The sequence below is a fragment of the Salmo trutta genome, chromosome 12 (genome assembly GCF_901001165.1).
Source record: "Salmo trutta chromosome 12, fSalTru1.1, whole genome shotgun sequence".
Lineage (NCBI taxonomy): Eukaryota > Metazoa > Chordata > Actinopteri > Salmoniformes > Salmonidae > Salmo > Salmo trutta.
In genome coordinates, this window is record NC_042968.1 from 38959596 (window position 1) to 38981954 (window position 22359).

Below are 22359 nucleotides of genomic sequence, written 5' to 3' on the forward strand. Positions count from 1 at the left end.
GGTGGCCATGTATGCCGATGACTCAAGTTTTATATTAATGCAATGTCTCATTAAAGATCTAGATAACTTTTCTGTACTCTCTGGACTAAAACCTAATTAAGTGTACAATATTACGTATTGGATTCTGAAAAAATAAAACTTTTACATTACCCTGCAGTTTACCTATAAAATGGGCTAATGGTGAAGTAGACATACTCGGTATTCATATCACAAAATATATAAATAAGCTCTCCACAATGAATTTCAATAGAAAACTTGTAAAAATAGACAAGCTCCTGCAACCATGGAGAGGTAAATACCTGTCTATTTATGGAAAAATTGCCCTGATTAACTCCTTAGTCATATCTCAGTTTACTCACTTACGTATGGCGCTGCCTATTCCTGATGATTCGTTTTTCAAATCATATGAGCAAAAAATATTTAGCTTTATCTGGGACGCTAAACCAGACAAAATAAAACGTGCCTGTCTATATAATGAATATGAATTGGGTGGGTTGAGATTATTAAATATAAAAGCACTAAACCTCTCTCTAAAAGCTTCACTCATTCAAAAGTTTTATTTGAACCCTAAATGGTTCTAAAGTAGGTTAATAAGAAAAGCTCCTCCATTGTTTACAAATTGCCTTTTTGCCTTTGTGCAGATTGCCATGTCTCATTTTCGATTAGTTGAAAATGATACTTTTTTCAAAGTATCTCTCTTTTTCAAACAAGCATTGCAGAGCTGGCTACAATTTCAATTTCATCCCCCTGAAAAGATAGAACAAATATTACAACAAATATTATGGCTGAACTCAAATGTGCTGGTTGATAAAATACCTGTATTTATGGGAAAGATGTTTGAAAAGGGTATTTTGTTCTTAAATGATATTGTAAATTGCAATGGTAGAGTTATGTCCTTCATGGAGTTATCAGAATTGTACAGAAAGGTCTGCTCAATCCAAGAGTACAACCAATTGATTACAGCATTGCCCCCAAAATGGAGGATGCAGGTGGCAGCGGGAGGAGGTAGGGAACTGGTCTTTCTACCCAATATAAAGGATCAAAACTAGTGGAGGAATAAAAATAGCATAAACGGGAAAGTATACCAGTTTCATTTGAGGACCAGGATGTTGACAATTGTGCCATACAGATTGCAAAATAGTTCGGAAGAGATTTTTGATGTAGCGATTCCATGGTACAGGGTGTATGAGTTGATATATAAAACAACACAAGATTTAAGACTTCATGCTTTTCAGCAAAAATTATTATATAGAATTCTTGCCACCAACAAAATGTTGAATATTTGGGGCATAAAATCATCGAAGCTCTGCAGATTTTGTTGTGAGGATACAGAATTAATAGACCATTTATTTTGGTATTGCCCTCAGGTAGCCTGTTTCTGGTCTCAGGTTCAGGAATGGCTGAAAATGCATAGCATTGATCTAAAATTGACCCTAGAAATTGTACTGTTAGGAGATCTGGAGAGACCGGGTCAGTCAATTACTCATATACTAATACTCTTAGTAAAATTATTTATCTTCAACTCGCAATCTGTGGATTCTATTTGATTACATAGATTGAAATTGTAAGTTAAACATCACAGCATAGTTGAAAGACGTGTTGCGTAGAAACCCGAAGTGGGTGGCCTGCAGAGATAGTTGGGATGGGCTGAGGGAAGCTGAGGATTGGTATGTGGAATTGGAGACAAGTGGGAGTGGAGTTGCTGTGTGAGAGATAGAATGATGGTCAAAGATAAAAGTAAAAATAAATAAACATAATAAAAAGTACATTTGAATGACACTTAGTGGCAGTGTTTTTACAACTAATGCCGGTTTGCCTGAGGCCGATGCCGTGCAGGTGTTTGTACACATGCATATACACACACTCTCATTCAAATAAACACATACAAGAACACACGCATACATGTAATAGTGCCAGACATGCACACTGTCACGTCCTGACCAGTAAAAGAGGTTGTTTGTTATTGTAGTTTGGTCAGGGCGTGGCAGGGGGTGTTTGTTTAGAGTGTTTCGGGGTTTGTTGGGCTATGTTCTTATTTAAAAGGGGTGTTTGTTTAGAGTGTTTCGGGGTTTCTTGGGTTATGTTCTTGTTAGTCTATTTCTATGTTTGTTCTAGTATGTCTAGTTCTATGTGGTGTTTGTTGGGTTGACCTTCAATTGGAAGCAGCTGCTCCTAGTTTCTTCTAATTGAAGGTCCTATTTAAGAGGGGTGTTTTTTCTATGGGATTTGTGGGTAGTTGTTCTTTGTATAGCCTAGTAGCCTTACAGGACTGTTTCGTCGTTGTTTTTGTATACGTGTTTATTTTTGTTTTCCTTCTTCAATAAAAAAGAAGATGAGTATACAGACTCCCGCTGCATTTTGGTCAAATCCCTAAGACACCTGTGACACACACAAACATATACAGTTGGCATTGCTGTTATAATTTTAGTTGTCCTTAATGTCCTTTGTTTAAAATGTATTATTAATCTCTAGGGTATGTGGGACGAAATCGTCCCACCTACTCAACAGCCAGTGGAATCCCGTGGCGCGATATTCAAATACCTTAGAAATGCTATTACTTCAATTTCTCAAACATATGACTATTTTACAGCATTTTAAAGACAAGACTCTCGTTAATCTAACCACACTGTCTGATTTCAAAAAGGCTTTACAACGTAAGCAAAACATTAGATTATGTCAGCAGAGTACCCAGCCAGAAATAATCAGACACCCATTTTTCAAGCTAGCATATAATGTCACAAAAACCAAAACCACAGCTAAATGCAGCACTAACCTTTGATGATCTTCATCAGATGACACTCCTAGGACATTATGTTATACAATACATGCATGTTTTGTTCAATCAAGTTCATATTTATATCAAAAACCAGCTTTTTACATTAGCATGTGACGTTCAGAACTAGCATAGCCAGCGCAAACTTCCGGTGAATTTACTAAATTACTCACGATAAACATTCACAAAAAACATAACAATTATTTTAAGAATTATAGATACAGAACTCCTTTATGCAATCGCGGTGTCCGATTTTAAAATAGCTTTTCGGCAAAAGCACATTTTGCAATATTCTGAGTAGATAGCTCGCCATCACAGGCTAGCTATTTTGACACCCACCAAGTTTGGCACTCACCAAACTCAGATTTACTATAAGAAAAATTGGATTACCTTTGCTGTTCTTCGTCAGAATGCACTCCCAGGACTTCTACTTCATCCACAAATGTTGTTTTGGTTCAAAATAATCCATAGTTATGTTCAAATATCCTCTGTTTTGTTCTTGCGTTCAAGACACTATCCGAACGGTGACGCGTGCACGCGTATCGTGACAAAACATTTCTAAATATTCCATTACCGTACTTCGAAGCATGTCAAACGCTGTTTAAAATCAATTTTTATGCGATTTTTCTCGTAAAAAAACGATAATATTCCGACCGGGAAACCCTGTTTTCGTTCAAAGACTCAAAGTTGAAAATGGAGTCGTCTCGTACACGCGTGCCCCCGTCTCATTGTTCTCAGATCGACCACTTACCAAATGCGCTGCTGTTTTTCAGCCATGGGCTGCAAAGTCATCATTCAACGTTCTGGCGCTTTCTGAGAGCCTATGGGAGCCTTACAAAGTGTCACGTTACAGCAGAGATCCTCAGTTTTCAATAAAGAGAGTGTAGAAGGCCAAGAAATGGTCAGAGAGGGCACTTCCTGTACAGAATCTTCTCAGGTTTTTGCCTGCCATATGAGTTCTGTTATACTCACAGACACCATTCAAACAGTTTTAGAAACTTTAGGGTGTTTCCTATCCAAATCAAACAATTATATGCATATTCTAGTTTCTGGGCAGTAGTAATAACCAGATTAAATCGGGTACGTTTTTTATCCGGATGTGAAAATACTGCCCCCTATCCTAGAGAGGTTAAAAAAAAGTGCATTGTTGTTTGCTGTTTTCTTCTGTCTTTTCCTGTATTATCTTTAATTCATTCTCTTGGTTGTTTGTTGGTGCATTGGGGGGTTCTTGGGGGGTGGGGAATGGAATTAATTGTATTTTTTTTACATTGTCTTTCTGGGGGGGACTGTGGGAGGGGTCTCGAATGATTGAGGGACAGCTATTGGGGAACTGTGGGGGGATCTTGGAGGTTTGGGTTCACGTTTTTTGGCCTGGTGGTAGATCGGTCAACATGCCCTTGAGCAGGGCATTAACCCTGGATGCTTCTGTGTGTCGTTCTGAATGGGAATCTGTTGGATGACTGGTGTGATGTAGTTATTTAGCGGCTTCAATGCAAGAATATTGTATGTTTTGAATATTCAATTAAATAAAATATATATATACAGTGGGGGGGAAAAAGTATTTGATCCCCTGCTGATTTTGTACGTTTGCCCACTTACAAAGAAATGATCAGTCTATAATTTTAATGGTAGGTTTATTTGAACAGTGAGAGACAGAATAACAATTAAAAAATCCAGAAAAACGCATGTCAAAAATTTTATAAAATGATTTGCATTTTAATGAGGGAACTAAGTATTTGACCCCTCTGCAAAACATGAGTTAGTACTTGGTGGCAAAACCCTTGTTGGCAATCACAGAGGTCAGACGTTTCTTGTAGTTGGCCACCAGGTTTGCACACATCTCAGGAGGGATTTTGTCCCACTCCTCTTTGCAGATCTTCTCCAAGTCATTAAGGTTTCAAGGCTGACGTTTGGCAACTCGAACCTTCAGCTCCCTCCACAGATTTTCTATGGGATTAAGGTCTGGAGACTGGCAAGGGCCACTCCAGGACCTTAATGTGCTTCTTCTTGAGCCACTCCTTTGTTGCCTTGGCCGTGTGTTTGGGTCATTGTCATGCTGGAATACCCATCCACGACCCATTTTCAATGCCCTGGCTGAGGGAAGGAGGCTCTCACCCAAGATTTGACAGTACATGGCCCCGTCAAATGATGCGATGTAGCAGAAAAACACCCCCAAAGCATAATGTTTCCACCTCCATGTTTGACGGTGGAGATGGTGTTCTTGTGGTCATAGGCAGCATTCCTCCTCCTCCAAACACGGCGAGTTGAGTTGATGCCAAAGAGCTCCATTTTGGTCTCATCTGACCACAACACTTTCAACAGTTGTCCTCTGAATCATTCAGATGTTCATTGGCAAACTTCAGACGGGCATGTATATGTATTCTTGAGCAAGGGGACCTTGCGGGCGCTGCAGGATTTCAGTCCTTCACGGCGTGGTGTGTTACCAATTGTTTTCTTGGTGACTATGGTCCCAGCTGCCTTGAGATCATTGACAAGATCCTCCCATGTAGTTCTGGGCTGATTCCTCACCGTTCTCATGATCATTGCAACCCCACGAGGTGAGATCTTGCATGGAGCCCCAGGCCGAGGGATATTGACAGTTCTTTTGTGTTTCTTCCATTTGCGAATAATCGCACCAAATGTTGTCACCTTCTCACCAAGCTGCTTGGCAATGGTCTTGTAGCCCATTCCAGCCTTGTGTCGGTCTACAATCCTGTCCCTGACATCCTTGGAGAGCTCTTTGGTCTTGGCCATGGTGGAGAGTTTGGAATCTGATTGATTGATTGCTTCTGTGGACAGTTGTCTTTTTTATAGGTAACAAGCTGCGGTTAGGAGCACTCCCTTTAAGAGTGTGCTCCTAATCTCAGCTTGTTACCTGTATAAAAGACACCTGGGAGCCAGAAATCGTTTTGATTGAGAGGGGGTCAAATACTTATTTCCCTCATTAAAATGCAAATCAATTAATAAAATTTTTGACATGTGTTTTTCTAGATATTTTTGTTGTTATTCTGTCTCTCACTGTTCAAATAAACCTACCATTAAAATTATATATTGATCCTTTCTTTATCAGTGGGCAAACGTACAAAATCAGCAGGGGATCAAATACTTTCCCCCCCACTGTATATAAAAAAAGAAAAAAATGAGAGTGAGTAAGGATAGCAGTAGCACAGCAGTTGATAGAAAGTATTTTTATGATGTCATGGTTATATTGGAGAAATGGTAAGCCAAACCTAGGCAGAAAAGAGGAGGGGGAGAAGCATTGGGAGACTGCCATCAAGCTGAAGAAATGTAGGCAAACCAGTCAGGCTGTGTTTTAACAACAATGTGTTGGCTTATTTTACCATGACAAGAGACGTCACAGCAGCTGCTACACAATAGTTGACTCATGAAGAGGATGTGTCAGGGGGAAGTTCATATTAAAGCATCCTGGTGGAGTCATCATCCGTTTGGTGGGCCACCATAGAGATGGATAGAGATCTCTACCTGGTAGTGGTACTGTAGGTGTCTGTCGGGTGTGTGCGTACTGGTAGAGAAGTCAGGTGCAGGAGAGCAGAGATTTGTGAACAGGCGCACACTTTATTGAGGCAAAAGTGCAAAACGCGCAAAACAGTCACAAGAATTATGTTTAACAATAAACATCTTTGTGAAATACCACGGAAAAACAAACCAGTCTGGCGCATCAACAATAAACACGTAACACAAACAATCTTTCACAAAGACATGATGGGGAACAGAGGAATAAATACATGTAGATTGATTGGGGAATGAAAACCAGGCGTGCAGGGAACAAGACAAAACAAATGGATAAGTGAAAAATGGAGCGGCGATGGCTAGAAAGCCGGTGACGTCGACCGCCGAACGCCGCCCGAACAAGGAGAGAAGCCGACTTCGGCGGAAGTCATGACAGTGTCATCATCCGTTTGGTGGGCCACCATAGAGATGGATAGAGATCTCTACCTGGTAGTGGTACTGTAGGTGTCATCATCTGTTTGGTGGGCCACCATAGAGATGGATAGAGATCTCTACCTGGTAGTGGTACTGTAGGTGTCATCATCCGTTTTTCTGTTTCTCCGTTTTTCACAATTCCTGACATTTAATCCTAGTAAAAATTCCCTGTCTTAGGTCAGTTAGGATCACCACTTTATTTTAAGAATGTGAAATGTCAGAATAATGATTTATTTCAGCTTTTCATCACATTCCCAGTGGGTCAGAAGTTTACATACACTCAATAAGTATTTGGTAGCATTGCCTTTAAATTGTTTAAATTGGGTCAAACGTTTCGGACCTTCCACAAGCTTCCCACAATAAGTTGGGTGAATTTTGGCCCATTCCTCCTGACAGAGCTGGTGTAACTGAGTCAGGTTAGTAGTCCTCCTTGCTCACAAACACTTTTTCAGTTCTGCCCACAAATTTTCTACAGAATTGAGGTCAGGGCTTTGTGGTGGCCACTCCAATACCTTGACTTTGTTGTCCTTAAACCATAATTCTCTTCCTCATGATTCCATCTATTTTGTGAAGTGCACCAGTCCCTCCTGCAGCAAAGCACCCCCACAACATGATGCTGCCACCCCCGTGCTTCACGGTTGGGATGGTGTTCTTCGGCTTGCAAGCCTCCCCCTTTTTCCTCCAAACATAACGATGGACATTATGGCCAAACAGTTCTATTTTTATTTCATCAGACCAGAGGACATTTCTCCAAAAAGTACGATCTTTGTCCCCATGTGCAGTTGCAAACCGTAGTCTGGCTTTTTTTATGGTGGTTCTGGAGCAGTGTCTTCTTCCTTGCTGAGCGGCCTTTCAGGTTATGTCAATGTAGGACTCGTTTTACTGTGGATATAGATACTTTTGTACTTGTTTCCTCCAGCAACTTCACAAGGTCCTTTGCTGTTGTTCTAGGGTTGATTTGCACTTTTCGCACCAAAGAGTAATCTCTAGGAGACAGAACGTGTCTCCTTCCTGAGCGGTATAACGGCTGCGTGGTCCCATGGTGTTTATACTTGCGTACTATTGTTTGATTTTTTTTTCATTTTCCCATGAAGTCAAGCAAAGAGGCACTGAGTTTGAAGGTAGGCCTCGAAATACATCCACAAGTTCACCTCCAATTGACTCAAATGATGTCACTTAGCCTATCAGAAGCTTCTAAAGCCATGACATAATTTTCTGGAATTTTCCAAGCTGTTTAAAGGCACAGTCAACTTAGTGTATGTAAACTTCTGACCGACTGGAATTGTGATACAGGGAATTATAAGTGAAATAATCTATCTGTAAACAATTATTGGAAAAATGACTTGTGTCATGCACAAAGTAGATGTCCTACCCGACTTGCCAAAACTATAGTTTGTTTACAAAAAATTTGTGGAGTGATTTAAAAACGAGTTTTCATGACTCCAATCCTAAGTGTATGTAAACTTACGACTTCAACTGTATCTGTGACCAACAGATGCATATCTGTATTCCCAGTCATGTGAAATCCATAGATTAGGGCCTAATGAATTTATTTCAATTCTGATTTCCTTACATGAATCATAACGCAGTAAAATCGTTGACATTTTCATATTTTTGTTGATGAAATTATGGATAAGAGCGAGATCATTTTTATTTGTCAAACAGCAACCAATCATCGATCATCATGTCACCAGAATAAGACCCTCGATTTTTATTGGAAAGGAGCATCTGTATCGAGTGCGCTGAGAGTCAAGAAGCAAGAACAGGGAGTGAATATTTAATATATAAACGGAACATAATACAAAACAAGAACAGCACATAGACATGAAACTGAAACAGAAACAATAACGCCTGGGGAAGGAACCAAAGGGAGTGACATAAATAGGGCAGGTAATCAAGGAGGTGATGGAGTCCAGGTGACATAAGGTGCTGATGCGCATGACGATGGTGACAAGTGTGTGCAATAATCAGCAGCCTGGTGACCTAGAGGTCAGAGAGGGAGCACACGTGACAGTGCCCCCTTCCTTACGCGCGGCTCCGACCGCAGGACGCTGACCAAAATTACTATCCCGGGGATCAGGACCGGTCACCTCTGCTGAAGCGCGGGAACCTGTCGATCCGGCTGAGGCGCGGGAGCATGGCGACCTAGAGTGCCGGAGATGGAGCATACTTGACAGCATCAAGCTCATCACCGTGCACTTTCACCACCCTGTCAAGTTCATCATAACTTATTTAAACTGTAGCCTAATAGAGGGCAATATTAATGGCGTCTTTTTGTGGGCACTAACTCCGGTTCCATGGTTCCTTGGGCAAAGCCTATATATTACCACAGTATGAGTCATAATACCCATAAAAGATAGGGATCAAAGAAGGAAATGGTTCGAAACGTTTTTCCACAATTTATTTTTCACATAGGGAATTTAGAAACAATTAAAATAAGGGCTGTGTTTCATGTAGACTTACCCTGGTGTGACGTTTTGAAAGCTGTGTAAATATTTCCAGGACAAGCAAGATATTTTTGGACTCACCTTGTTGTGCTGTGCTCACTTGAACAGGAAGGTGGTGCAGCGGTCCTTCTTGTGGTCAAATTTTGTCATCAAACTTTATCATCAAAGCCTGCAGCATAAATACTGGAGGCTGAGAAAGGAGGGGTCGGGAGACACTGTTGCCCCATCCGACGATACCCCCGGATTCTGTGAATTCTGTTCAAAACATATTTTCCCAGTCGGAGCTCGTTTTTATCCGAGTTTTCAGCTGTCTTGAACTCACTGAAGTCTGAGATTTCTTAGTTCCGAGTTTCCAGTTGTTTTGAACGCTGCAGAAATCATGCTGGATTGACAGTATGGCCAATGTATTCAACCTTTTCTGGCCTATGGTGTTGCTTATGAATGTTTATCCTTTTAAACTTGGAAAAGAGACTCTTAAATCCAGACTTGGACCACACACACTCCTCCACTGACTAGTGGGCTAGTGGTTGCTTTGCAACGCTTGCAGTTAGCCACGGATTCCTTCCAAACCACTCATTGTTGAATTTGCGATTTCCAACTTGTTGTGTAATGTTTATGTCCAATGGCCGATGAGCACCGATATGTTTTATCTATAATTTCTCTTCATATGACAAGGATTGAAAAGGATTTGCCAGTAGATTGTCCACTTGATTCATGATGACTGCTTGTCTAGCTAAGATTTTGAAAGCATGATGTTGACATGATCAGTCCAATCAAAGCTAGGGTAGATATAACGTAATTTGACGTCATTGTATCTGTGGCCAATGACTTTGAGCCTTCTTGGATGGACACTTCTAATGTAAATCTATGGCAACACCCAAGGGGCTTGAATTGTTTTGCTCTCCCCATAGATTTTGCAGGTGACGTAGTATCCCTATGAGTGACAGAACACTGAGCCAATCACGGTGCAACTAGAGAACATTACTAACCCCTACGCTCTGTATTTTCCGCAGGCTGCCCCAACACCACAGAAAATACTGAGCTAGGCTGCAACACCTGCATTTTGGAGCCGCTTTACTCAAGAAAGCAAAGAGGCCATATTTGCATGCGGCCTTATTAACTCAATTATTACATTTTTTACATTGTTTACAAACTGATATGTGACACATATTAATGCCGAAATAACATGCAAAACAGGCAACAATCAATTTTTTTTTTTTTTTATTAAATAATTTTTGTTGTTGCCCTGAATGACGGGTCGCCACTGCTCCTATCAAATCCCATTGAGAGCATATGTCATTGACAGAAAAACTTGAATTGTTGCATCTGGTTGTGTTGTCCTCCGGCGGCTAGCTAGCTAAAATTTGTCTCTTTCCTAAATTAGCCATGGATGGAGATAGGGATTTGGACTTGTGGTTGGACTTGTGGTTTTACTTAATTCTCCATACTGGCCAATGATTATTAGGGCGATTCTGATTCAACCATTAGGTCATGGCCTGAGAGGATGGAAGTTCAATATGTAGAAGGCTAATGTTAACTAGTTCACGTTGCCCATGAACGGAAGTTAGCCTGGAAATCAAGCATTTTAGCCAGATAGCCTAGGACAACAAAAAATAAAAGTGTGTACTGTATGATAGAATGATAGACCGAGAAGGTGTGGTTGAATTTATACTGCCACTGTGTCTTCTTATTGTCTCAGCTTTTAGACCTATATATCACGGTCACAAGGCATATGAATTAACAGGATGTATAGAACAAACAACGCAATTATCACAACACATAGGTTATAATATGGCTTGGCTTCCACCGTGATTTACAACGCAATTATCGCAACACATAGGTTATAATATGGCTTGGCTTCCACAGTGATTTACAACGCAATTATCACAACACATAGGTTATAATATGGCTTGGCTTCCACAGTGATTTACAATGCAATTATCACAACACATAGGTTATAATATGGCTTGGCTTCCACAGTGATTTACAACGCAATTATCACAACACATAGGTTATAATATGGCTTGGCTTCCACAGTGATTTACAACGCAATTATAACAACACATAGGTTATAATATGGCTTGGCTTCCACAGTGATTTACAACGCAATTATCACAACACATAGGTTATAATATGGCTTGGCTTCCACAGTGATTTACAACACAATTATCACAACACATAGGTTATAATATGGCTTGGCTTCCACAGTGATTTTACCCCCAGTGAAGAAAGTAGAGGACTGGGTTAAGGGGGAGTGGTGAGAGCAGTAGAGATATACCAGTACAAAGGGATAGGCCAAAAAGTGATATACGTTTCAGTAAGATTAGATTTGTATCATTTATAGCAAGTCGCAGAAAATTGAGGTTGTGGTGGCAGCTGCAAAGAGGTCTTTAGGTGTGCGAGACTTGACATCAGAAGAGTTACAGGGTGTGTTAAGTGGTGATGTCCCATCCTTTCAGGATGATGGCATGAGGTAGAAATACATACATTTAATGGAGTAGGGTGGTGTTCATTTTATTTTAGACAATTTTGAAATTAGTGAGTGTAGTGTTAGATGGTAGGGTATTTATTTAGTACATTTTTATTGTTCAAGCAAGGTATAAGGGAGTTGTACTCCAGTCGAGTAGGTGGCGGTAATGCAACAAATTGGATGCCAACCGCCGTTAAACCTCATAGAGGAAGAATCAAAGATTTTTATTTCCAAGTTCGCAGTTGTCTTGAAAGCGAGTTCCCACTTCCTTGATGTTTTGAAACCAGTATTATTAGGGGCGTTTTCACATATTCATTATTGGTTTCTTCACAGGTGGTGAGGATTCTATACCACCTACGAAATGAATATCTTCAGGATTAGAAAATGCCTTCTAACCACTGTTCTACTGTGCATCACTACTATCATTATGTTTTATTCTGGACAGCAATCCTCCAATTCATTTGTGAATTTTGTAAAAAATGCCCTTCGGCCGCTGAACGATATCTTCTCTCCACCGCCGGACGACGACCCATGGTTTCAGAAGCGCTTCATCAGATCTATCAAACCATTTCTGACGAGAGAGAACAAGAAACTCTCCGATGATACCAGAACGTGGTGGCGGGTAGGCCAAATATATTTTTTGATATATATAATGTAACAGACAGGCCTCGAGCTTCTTGTCCGAAGTCCAGCGCGCTATCGATGTGCCCCAAAAGAATACTCGAGCGGCAGAGTCGATATCCGCGCTTATACACCCAGGGTCGTTACACTGGTCCCTCCTTTCAAAGAGCGCGTCTTCGCGCTAGCTTGCGACTCAACGTCTTATAGGAACGCGCTCACTGGCCAAGCACACGCACTGTCGTGGATGCAAGGTCCGATCACTTCTGACACCAATGTAATGAAACCCTCAACCTTCTAGCCCGAAGTCCAGCGCGCTATCCTTCAGACACATGACATGGCAACAGTTTGCCTACCTGGGGCGCAGGTGTAACAGTGTAGGTTCCGTCCCTCTCTTCGCCCCAACCCGGGCTCGAACCAGGGACCCTTGCACACACCAACAACTGACACCCACGAAGCATCGTTACCCATCGCGCCACAAAAGCCGCGGCCCTTGCAACGCAAGGGGAAACCCTACTTCAAGTCTCAGAGCGAGTGACACTGATTGAAATGCTATTAGCGCGCACCACCGCTAACTAACTAGCCATTTCACATCGGTTACACAGGGAAGCTAAATTGGCTGCACCTAACACCAACAGCCCGTGACTAATAATACAAAAATAGGAACACAAGGCTTTATCGTTGGGTTTTTTACAGAAATGTTTGGCGATCGACTAGAAATACCTTGGAGATCGATCGGTTGATGACCACTGGATTAGCCTATTAACGTTGGTCGATGAATGTCCCAAACGCTCACTACAACTATACATTGAAATGGCCAAACATCTTATTTTCTAAAGTTAAGTATCTTGTTAATACTGTTGCATGTTTCTTTTTCTCGTTGTTTGAGTTTAATTCAGAATTAACTTTTATTGGTTGGGTTTAGGCTGTGTGAATGAGTGAGCCCTTCACTACAAGGACATTGTTTTAATATATTGCTAATCTACCGGATAAAACAAGTTGGATGCAGAATTCCTTTCATTTTAACCATTTGTCATTCCAGGCAATACTATAGCAACAATGTCAATTGTGCCTCTTCCCTGTTAACTGGTTGTGAATCCTGATTGGCTGGTTAATTGAACACTTGTGGTCCCTCTGACCTAATTATTGAATGAACTGGTGTGTCATTGTTTAGAGAGACACCCACAAGGATAAGGTAGCTGTGTTTAGACAGGCAGCCCACTTTTTATTTTATATATTTACACTGCTCAAAAAAATAAAGGGAACACTAAAATAACACATCCTAGATCTGAATGAATTAAGTAATCTTATTAAATACTTTTTTCTTTACATAGTTGAATGTGCTGACAACAAAATCACACAAATAATCAATGGAAATCCAATTTATCAACCCATGGAGGTCTGGATTTGGAGTCACACTCAAAATTAAAGTGGAAAACCACACTACAGGCTGATCCAACTTTGATGTAATGTCCTTCAAACAAGTCAAAATGAGGCTCAGTAGTGTGTGTGTGGCCTCCACGTGCCTGTATGACCTCCCTACAACGCCTGGGCATGCTCCTGATGAGGTGGCGGATGGTCTCCTGAGGGATCTCCTCCCAGACCTGGACTAAAGCATCCGCCAACTCCTGGACAGTCTGTGGTGCAACGTGGCGTTGGTGGATGGAGCGAGACATGATGTCCCAGATGTGCTCAATTGGATTCAGGTCTTTGGAACAGGCGGGCCAGTCCATAGCATCTATGCCTTCCTCTTGCAGGAACTGCTGACACACTCCAGCCACATGAGGTCCAGCATTGTCTTGCATTAGGAGGAACCCAGGGCCAACCGCACCAGCATATGGTCTCACAAGGGGTCTGAGGATCTCATCTCGGTACCTAATGGCAGTCAGGCTACCTCTGGCGAGCACATGGAGGGCTGTGCGGCCCCCCAAAGAAATGCCACCCCACACCATGACTGACCCACCACCAAACCGGTCATGCTGGAGGATGTTGCAGGCAGCAGAACGTTCTCCACGGCGTCCTGGATGAGCTGCACTACCTGAGCCACTTGTGTGGGTTGTAGACTCCGTCTCATGCTACCACTAGAATGAAAGCACCGCCAGCATTCAAAAGTGACCAAAACATCAGCCAGGAAGCATAGGAACTGAGAAGTGGTCTGTGGTCACCACCTGCAGAACCACTCCTTTATTGGGGGTGTCTTGCTAATTGCCTATAATTTCCACCTGTTGTCTATTCCATTTGCACAACAGCATGTGAAATTTATTGTCAATCAGTGTTGCTTCCTAAGTGGACAGTTTGATTTCACAGAAGTGTGATTGACTTGGAGTTACATTGTGTTGTTTAAGTGTTCCCTTCATTTTTTTGAGCAGTATATGTTTGCCTGATGCTTCTTTGACTAGGCTGACATCCTACAAAATTAATACAATTTTTTGCTCATCCATTTAAACACACATGTCTTTACTGAAGACATATCTCTTCAGTAGGTCCTATGATTAAGTGTAGTCTGGCCCAGGGGTGTGAAGGTGAACGGAAAGGCTGGAGCAACGAACCGCCCTTGCTGTCTCTGCCTGGCCGGTTTCCCCTCTTTCCACTGGGATTCTCTGCCTCTACCCCTATTACGGGGGCTGAGTCACTGGCTTGCTGGTATTCTTCCATGCTCCATGCCGTCCCTGGGAGGGGTGCGTCACTTGAGTGGGTTGAGTCACTGACGTGGTCTTCCTGTCTGGGTTGGCGCCCCCCCTTGGGCTGTGCCGTGGCGGAGATCTTTGTGGGCTATACTCGGCCTTGTCCCGGGATGGTATGTTGGTGGTTGGAGATATCCCTCCAGTCGTGTGGAGGCTGTGCTTTGGCAAAGTGGGTGGGGTTATATCCTACCTGTTTGGCCCAGTCTGGGGGTTTCATCGGATGGGGCCACAGTGTCTCCTGACCCCTCCTGTCTCAGCCTCCAGTATTTATGCTGCAGTAGTTTATGTGTCGGGTGGCTAGGGTCAGTATGTTATATCTGGAGTATTTCTCCTGTCTTATCCGGTGTCCTGTGTGAATTTAAATATGCTCTTTCTCTAATTCTCTCTCTCTTTCTTTCTTTCTTTCTTTCTTTCTTTCTTTCTTTCTCTCTCTCGGAGGACCTGAGCCCTAGGACCATGCCTCAGGACTACCTGGCTTGATGACTCCTTGCTGTCCCCAGTTCATCTGGCCGTGCTGCTGCTCCAGTTCCAACTTTTCTGCCCGCAGCTATGGAACCCTGACCTGTTCACCGGACGTGCTACCTGTCCCAGACCTGCTGGAACCCTGACCTATTCACCGGACGTGCTACCTGTCCCAGACCTGCTGTTTTCAACTCTAGAGACAGCAGGAGCGGTAGAGATACTCTCAAAGATCGGCTATGAAAAAGCCAACTGACACTTACTCTTGTGTTACTGACTTGTTGCACCCTCGACAACTACTATGATTATTATTATTTGACCATGCTGGTCATTTATGAACATTTGAACATCTAGGCCATGTGCTGTTATAATCTCCACCCGGCACAGCCAGAAGAGAACTGGCCACGCCTCATAGCCTGGTTCCTCTCTAGGTTTCTTCCTAGGTTTTGGCCTTTCTAGGGAGTTTTTCCTAGCCACCGTGCTTCTACACCTGCATTACTTGCTGTTTGGGGTTTTAGGCTGGGTTTCTGTACAGCACTTTGAGATATCAGCTGATGTAAGAAGGGCTATATAAATACATTTGATTTGATTTGGAAGGCTACACCATTAAAAGTAGACTGGAACTGACCATTATTTTCAATGGTAAATGGCCTGAGTTCACTATCTTAATTTATCCACCATATTTGACTTTACTTCGAGAGAACTTAGGGTGGCGTGGTGTTGTCCCAGTGCTCTGCTGGTGAGGACTTATTAACACTTTTGCCTAGTTTGAAGGCTCTCTGTCTTAGAAGCCAGCTTCAATGTATCGGCCATTCAGTTTGCTATTTTTGTCAGTTACTTCTATACAATTGTGTGTGTGTTTCACGGTGACGGGCATTGAAGGAGTGTATCATACAAAACGCTGATAACGTTGAGCCAACACAACAATAGATACAACACATTTTACATATTTTATTCTAGATGTATTAGTTGTTTTATACCTCATCCACATGGGTTGGACACTGACATTCATGAATAAACAAAAGGGATTTCATTGACAAAAAACGTTTGAAAATGATTCATTTGGACATAGAAGCACTAAACACCAATGGTACGATCCTCATTAGATCATGTAACATTACATGATAGACAGCCATTTTGTTGAAATCCTGAATAAGTCGGTCTTCAACAGCACGCTCAGAACAGGTGCATGTTGCGGATGGAGAATAGTTCGATGCATATCCTTTTTTCAAAGGCTATTTGTTGTGGTGCAAAGCATGTCAGATAACCGATTTGTATTTGTCTCGTAGGCTAAACTCGTTTGCCATGTCTCTGGAATAACAGGATAATGCCACAATCCTTGTGGGGAATACTGGAAAATCACAATATTAGACTTGGTTATGTATAAAAAGATAGTTGACTATTTACAAAATTCAAGTTTGTATTTCTACAAAGTAAAAGTGCATCAAAATTATGAATTTATTCCGTGTATTTTCCTCCAATGGAGATACTGTAGGACTAGTATGAGAGGAGAGGGGAAGGAACGTTGGATCTCCAAAACAGAAGGTATTTTCTTGGGACTTCCAAAAAACAGTTCTCTGCCCAAGTTCTTTGGAAACAAAAGCACCAGAGAGTTTCTTGAATGTTGACAATTGTTGTCCTGGTGCCTTGGAGATTTTCAGTTCACAATACCATTCTCTAAAAGTCACTTGGGTAGAGTCACATCTACTGGCACATGCCGCCAACTTCTTCATCTTTGTGTTTCTCTCCAGAAGTATGTACTGTACTTGTCAGCGCAGTAGGCCATAGTAGGCCAATATAGCCGCCTGCAGTTGGCACAGCACCTTGAGGTTTTTTCTTGTACAGTGTACAGTTATCTCAAAACAAAGCCTACCAAGGTGAATCAAATTGTCTGATTATAACTGCAGCCCTTTCTAAGTTAGTCATTATTACATCAATAGGAATGGACTCATCAACCAAAATATCTCTCCATCGCTCTTCAATGTGGTCAGGAGGAAGGGTGTCATAGCCTAAATACAGGGTAGAGGTTAGAGGTGGGTAACCAGGGGCAGTGTGGGTGGAGGTTAGAGGTGGGTAACCATGGGGAAGAGTGTCTAGCTAAAGGGTCGAGGTCAGAGGTGGGTATGGGTAACCAGGCACCGAGGAGGGTCCAGTAGTCTCAGCAGTACAGTGGAGGGCAGGGCATTATGGTTGGTAGTGCTAACGTCTCATGGGTCATACAGGTACAGTTGGTCATCCAGTGCACTGAGCAGGTCTTGATTTGACGGTCTCATCTTGCAGAGCCTTCTGGACTGTACCACTGTAGTGTCGGGGGGGATGGGGCAGTCCCTGAGTGTTGGGTCCCCTGTGTGTGTGATGGCTGGTCCCTCGCCTGCGTTAGTTACCGCTCCTCTGCCACCTTTCCATTGGTCTCCTGCTCATCCTCTTCTCTCCTCTTCTGCCTCTGGAAGAAGCCAAGCTTGGAGGAGGAGGGAGAAGTGAGATTGAAAGGCATAGATGCTTCTAGATCGTTTTCATAGAAACAATCTCAGCTGGCTTTATCAGTGTGGGTCATGCTGTTTCTTAGTGGGAAAATACATACAATAATGTACAATCATTCTTTGCCAGAAGAGGGCAGTGTTGTCCACTATATTACACTGCAGTTACAACACTGTCTAGACGTCAGTCAGTTAAAATACTCCTACTGAATTTAGAGAAAGAACCCGAGTGTACCAGAAATGGCACACTATGCTCATTGTCACTTCTGCAATCCAGGACAGTAAAATTACAGGTGCAATCTGGCAATTATCTAGTTTAAACAAACAAATCCTGTTGCTGTAAACTCACTATCTCCATGATAAATGTATATTGTGATCATCATGCTGTTGTAATGTTTGTATGAGAGCTCCAGGGCAGTAGGGCAGGCTTTACCTTCCATAGAGCTAGGCTGAGCAGGGATAGCAGCAACAACCCTCCCAGCGTGCTCCCAATGATAATCCAGATTGAGATTCTGTAATCCCCTTCTTTCCTAATCTCCAGGATTATCTGTGGAAACGAGCACACAAAACAAGACAAAATGGCACCCCGATCAAATAACAAAAGCTGATCCTAGTTCAGTTTACACGCCATAGACTGCAATAGATTACAACAGATTACGTCTACTATAGGGAATCTTACTACATGTCCCTGTTTTGTACCATTGGAAGACTTCAAAAGGGCAGATTCTAGCTTTTTTTAAAGCAACTGGTGCCTCTAAAGGTCTTGTACACACACATTATATGCAGATCTATCTTGCGTGATGCTTTGTGGGTCAGTGTCATCTTGTGTGGATCACCGGCTTTACTGGAATTCCATCTGATCAATGATGCATTCAAAATAAAATGTTTCCATGCTCTCTTTCCCTGTGGAGTCTCGTCAAAAGCAGAGATGAAGGGAACTGGTTGTGCTTCTAAGAGCGCTGAGTTGAGTGCATAACAACTTTGTGTGACTGGTTGTTGCTTAACTCTAAATATTGGCCTATAGGTGGCAGCAATGAGCAGTTTATGGGAGAACAGGGCTCCACCACACGTGTTGCTGCTGGTCCTTTCGGTCCTTAAGCACCATGCAGTCAATCATGTGTGTTAGAATAACAGCCTTGGCTGTGAGGATTCTGCATAGCTATTAGGAGCTCATTTGTAGAACATGAACTGCAACTATAGTGAAAAGTAGTCTAGTCTCTTGGCCAGGCTGCTATTGAAAAAGTTTTAAATCGAATGAATGAATGACTCTATAGAAAAGGTTAAAAGGTTATGTACTGAAGTGTGTCTTGACTTGGGAGTGTTTTGTACTCACATGTCTGACAGGCCTTTCTTCATGAAGAAACATGGGGCTTGAAGGTGGAAGTTCTACTGCTGCACTCGTCACCAGTTCCAGGACTTTGAACCTCAGCTGGTGTTGTAAGAGAGGGTGAATGAACACAACAGGAAGTTAACGTCTCACAGACATGCTCAAGGAGTCTAGGATTTAGCAGTGGAATGTGATATACTCACAGCATGCAAGGCGTCCAACCGTAATGCCCCCCTGATTCTGACGCTGACTTCCTTGTAGGGGTTCAGGTTGACAGTGCATTGGACCGGCAGAGGCAGAGTATTGGACTGGTTCTGAAGAGGCCAAACACAAGCTTGTTAGTTAAGAATGTTCCATTATTTAGGTAAGCTTGTTGCAATCATATGGTGTGGGTGGTTTACCAGGCGTGAGACTCGAGAGAGGTCTTCTGGAGACGCCCTGCTCTGTGCCACATGTTGAGGGGGTATGCAGTGGGTACCGTCTGTCTAAGGAGACAGAATTACATCTCCGTTAGAACCCAGACAGTATAAGAACACACTTGGTGGTCTCTCAAAGGAAGCAGTCCTTCGCCAGATTTTCAAGTCCTCTCACCTTGTCAATATGAAGGTCCGATATCTGCAACAGCTGGTTCCCGTTTTTGGTCATCTCTGGAATTTCTATATTCAACTGTAGGTCCATCACGGGAAAGAAGCCCAGATTCTGAATCTGTGAGAAATATAGGGCACTAATTCAGTCTTAACTCAAGCAATAAAAAATAGTTGGGGTATTTTGTGAATCTAATTGCAATATACAGTATTTCTACACTGTAAAGACAATTGATTGTTGCGTGGTTGCTGTATGATTGTGCCGCAACCCTGTGTGTTGTGACCTTTGATCCTCACCTGGAAGGTGAAGTTGAAAGGAGGACCAATATTTCCCGGTATTTCCAGGGAGAGGTCTGCTTTGATCTCACAGCCAGAGGGGTTGGAGTCCCTTTAAGGAGAAAAGAAGGTGATACACTCAATCACGTACAGTATATCTGTATACTGTATATCTAACGTTTGCCATTGTGTCTGTGCAACACTAAATCAACATTGAATCGTTAAGTTCCAGTGACAGGGAATTGCATTGCTATGATAGTTAACTTTTATTTTACAAGAGTTTTATGAGTTTATTTAAGGAGACTGACAAAAGGGGAAGGAACTTTAGAGAGGACATTGTGACAAAGACAAACCTTGTAAATAAGAGGCCAGCCTCGTATTTCAGCGGGTGAAAGATGTCGTTGAAATTGTCTGCTAAGGTAACCTCCTCTCCGTCACTGTAGAGAGAAAAAAAATGCATTTCAACTATTCTGACATGCCAAACTCACATCTCAATGGGACTACATGCTAAGTGACCCTTGGATGACGTGGACATATTTCAGAGATGTTATGGCTCTGTTTCTATTAATATCCTGCTTCTCACCTGGGTAGATCTGTGGTTAGTGTGAGGAATCAGTTCATTGTTGAGAAATGCTGATTGAGATGCAGTATCTGCAGGTTTTCACCCACTTTTCACCCTCACCCTGATTAGTGACTGTTTGACACCACCCTCATCTGTTGATTAGCGACTGTTTGACACCACCCTCATCTGTTGATTAGCGACTGTTTGACACCACCCTCATCTGTTGATTAGTGACTGTTTGACACCACCCTCATCTGTTGATTAGTGACTGTTTGACACCACCCTCATCTGTTGATTAGTGACTGTTTGACACCACCCTCATCTGTTGATTAGTGACTGTTTGACACCACCCTCATCTGTTGATTAGTGACTGTTTGACACCACCCTCATCTGTTGATTAGTGACTGTTTGACACCACCCTCATCTGTTGATTAGTGACTGTTTGACACCACCCTCATCTGTTGATTAGTGACTGTTTGACACCACCCTCATCTGTTGATTAGTGACTGTTTGACACCACCCTCATCTGTTGATTAGTGACTGTTTGACACTAGGAAAGTCAGGAGAGGAGAAACTCCTGAGCTAAGAACATTATCTCATTATCTCACCTGATCATAACTGTAAAAATAATATTTATCAGACAAAGTGATTAAAAAACGGTTTATTATTTGAAGTGGTTTAGTGCGTCCTCACCTGCTGGCTTCTAGAATGACTCGTACGTGGTCCAGGAACACTGATCGGCTGAACTCAAACTCCAGGCGGAAAGATACCTACATGGGGGACGACAAGAGAGAGTATTATAGTACCACGATGACAAAATGTTTCCAGATATTAATCTACTGTAGTCATTTCTCTCACAGGAAATATCATGCCTTTGCATCATAGTAAATAACTTTGTGGGTCAAAGCTTTTTTCCTTCTGTAATTCTTGGACAGACTTAACTCAATTCTGTCAACATTGCTGATTTGGTCGTTACAGTGCTCGTACTAGTCGCATTACCCATGACTTTTGCCACAACAGAACGGTCAAAACATGCATACAGGTGTGGACACAGAGTAGAGCTGAGCTGAGAGCAGTAGCACTGGGGGAGGGTTCTCCTGGCTATAAACCATTTCCAAACTGTATGTTCCCTCAGTCCCCAGCCTCCGACAATAATACATCCCACATTAGGGATTAAAGAGAGAAGCCTGCAATAACCTGGACTAAGTCCTTGGCCCAGGACTCAAGGAGCCTGCAGCCCTGTTGGTACCAAACAAAGAACCAGGGCATTTCCCCTCTGAAGACCAAGCACTGAACATATGTACAATTACTGTACTGCCAACATGGATGGGTTCAATGGAGACACACTGCAGCTACCGTGAGTTTACATATGCCTGATTTCTAAATCAACCCTTAAAACCTAGGAACCTTGTACCTTCATGTAGATGTAAACAGATTGGATATGTACAGTAGGTGAGAGTGAAGTGTTTTACATTCAGCATCACTACGTCAAGGGAAATAACAATATCTACATATATATCAGGATGTTATGTATAATAATTAGGGTCGGTTGTCATTTTGCTACGGGTCGGTAGTCATTTAGGCAGGTTACCTTAGTGTTCTTGGGCACAGGGACTATGGTGGTCTGCTTGAAACATGTAGGTATACAAGACTCGGTCAGGGAGAGGTTGAAATTATCAGTGAAGATACTTGCCAGTTGGTCAGCGCATGCTTTGAGTACACGTCCTGGTAATCTGT

General features: G+C 42.3%; 1 pseudogene; it reads right to left on the reverse strand.

Moving 5' to 3' along the window:
- Positions 1–16325: 16325 nt before the first annotated feature.
- Positions 16326–22359, reverse strand: part of LOC115203523 (integrin alpha-11-like) — a 96625-nt pseudogene continuing 90591 nt past the window's right edge.